Here is a 2500-nt window from a genome sequence, read left to right on the forward strand (position 1 = left end):
AACTCTTGCGAGAAACAGTGTCTGGAATAGGTACCGAGAACAATCTTGGATGGTGTTCCAGAAGCAAAAACTGGAAGTTTTCTATAGAAAATTGACCGGAAGATATTTGAGGACGAGAAACTGGAAGACGTGTCCGAAAGGTTCTGGAAGGATTACTGAAAAAAAGGACATGATAAATGCGCATGGCAGACACGTAAGACCATACATAGACATCTCTAACATACCGTATGTATAAACATACACTTTTCCATATAGACAATTACCCAGGTAATACAAAAACCTTCGTATTTTATTAAATCATCCTCTTGCTGGAAAAAGAATTTTCCAGTACTGGAAGTCAGGTGGATTTACAGATAGGTAATCGATGTTTACCAAAAATAAATCGCCCTGGAGATTGTTTGCTTTAGGGAGTGTCTGGTTTCTTCTTGTTTTGCTGAAGAAGAAGAAGAAGAAGAATAAGAATAAGCTTTGAGGGCTTGGTTTAACTCTCTCTCTCTCTCTCTCTCTCTCTCTCTCTCTCTCTCTCTCTCTCTCTCTCTCTCTCTCTCTCTCTCTTTATAGAAATAACAGATACTTGTTAATATCTCTCTCAAAAAAGTAGCTATATCTGTTAATATCTCTCTCAAAAAAGTAGCTATATCTTCTCTCTCTCTCTCTCTCTCTCTCTCTCTCTCTCTCTCTCTCTCTCTCTCTCTCTCTCTCTCCACACACACTAACACCCATACACTCTCTCTCTCTCTCTCACACACACACACACACACACACACACACTCTCTCTCTCTCTCTCTCTCTCTCTCTCTCTCTCTCTCTCTCTCTCTCTCTCTCTCTCTCTCACAGGATTTTGCATATTGCATCGTTGCGTCATTGCAATGTATGGACCTTATTTGGATTCCCCAATAAACTGGTGTGATCGGGAACGGGAATTCTGGAATGGGAGGTTGGGAAACTGGGGTGGGGGGGATGGTAATTGTTGGCGAGTGGTGGCGTACAGTTTAGGAAAACAAAAAAAATAAATAAATAATTGAATAAATAAATTAATAAGTAGATAAGTGAGTATCTATGTATATTATCATATGAAAATGATAAGTTTATGTATATTATATGAATAAGTTTATGTATATTATATGAATAATAAATGGAATAATGGAAAATGACAGAAGAAGGGCTTTTGCACATAAAAATGGAGTCAGCTTTGGGGGACAGGGAATGAACGTGGATGGGAAAAAAACACTCAAAAGTAATCATTGCCCATAATCCAGGTACGATGGGAAATAGATTGCCAATTGAAACCCAATATCCATCGCTCACTGAGAGAGAGAGAGAGAGAGAGAGAGAGAGAGAGAGAGAGAGAGAACTACAAAAAGACACTGGGATAACGTGGCAATTGTTAGGTTCAACACCATGAAGGGTAATAAAGAGAGAGAGAGAGAGAGAGAGAGAGAGAGAGAGAGAGAGAGAGAGATTATGCCCAGGGCATGTATGAGTGCAGACAATGCCTTTTGGCATTACGAGCATAGAGCATAGCACCTCATTCTCTCTCTCTCTCTCTCTCTCTCTCTCTCTCTCTCTCTCTCTCTCTCTCTCTCTGGTCCAGAATATAAATAAAACGTTTTTCATGAATTGTAAAAATTCATTTCATCATATTAATTAGACTTTCATTTTTAATTAAATTTTTTATTGATTATTTCAGGAATAATGATTTTTTATTGACAATATATAGTAAATTAGATTCAATTTAAATATAGTAATTTAATAAATATATATATTTATGTATTTCATTCATGCACAAAAGAATTATTACATTAGTTTACACTTCACATAAATACACGTATACATACATTACCTATGTACATACAAACACACTAACACATACATATTTAATCATACACAAACAAGTGTATACTAAATCATACACAAAAGCACACAAACACTCATACTGAATCATACACAAACACACACATACCAAATCATACACAAACACACAATGCTAAATCATACACAGACACAAGTACTTTATCATAGACAAACACACACATATTAAATCATACACAAACAGAAACTGCACAGATACTAAATCATACACCAACACACATATACACAACTGTAAAACAACAGAAATCACCGACTGACTCTAATTTAACAATACAATAAAACTGAACAAAATAAAATAAAAAATAGAAAAAAAGTTTTCCCATGGATCCATGAAACGAATGGATTGCGTTTTTTTCTTCCTCGTGGAATCACAGCTCAATTTACATACAAATCTTTTATTTGGCTCCGCAGTTTTTTTTTTTCAGGAATCGATACTGCTGGAAAATGAAAGGTTTTTTTATAATTAGTGGTTTTTTTTAAGGTGAATTTGGGTTCCTTAATTTTAATGGGAGAGAAGATTAAATTGGGAGAGGTTTTTTATATCACGAAGTCAAAATTAAGAAAAAATACTGCAAAGTATTTTTTTTTATAATCAGTGTTTTTTTGTGCATTTTGTCCTTAATTTTAA

Source organism: Macrobrachium rosenbergii, chromosome 34 (genome assembly GCF_040412425.1).
Source record: "Macrobrachium rosenbergii isolate ZJJX-2024 chromosome 34, ASM4041242v1, whole genome shotgun sequence".
Taxonomy (NCBI): domain Eukaryota; kingdom Metazoa; phylum Arthropoda; class Malacostraca; order Decapoda; family Palaemonidae; genus Macrobrachium; species Macrobrachium rosenbergii.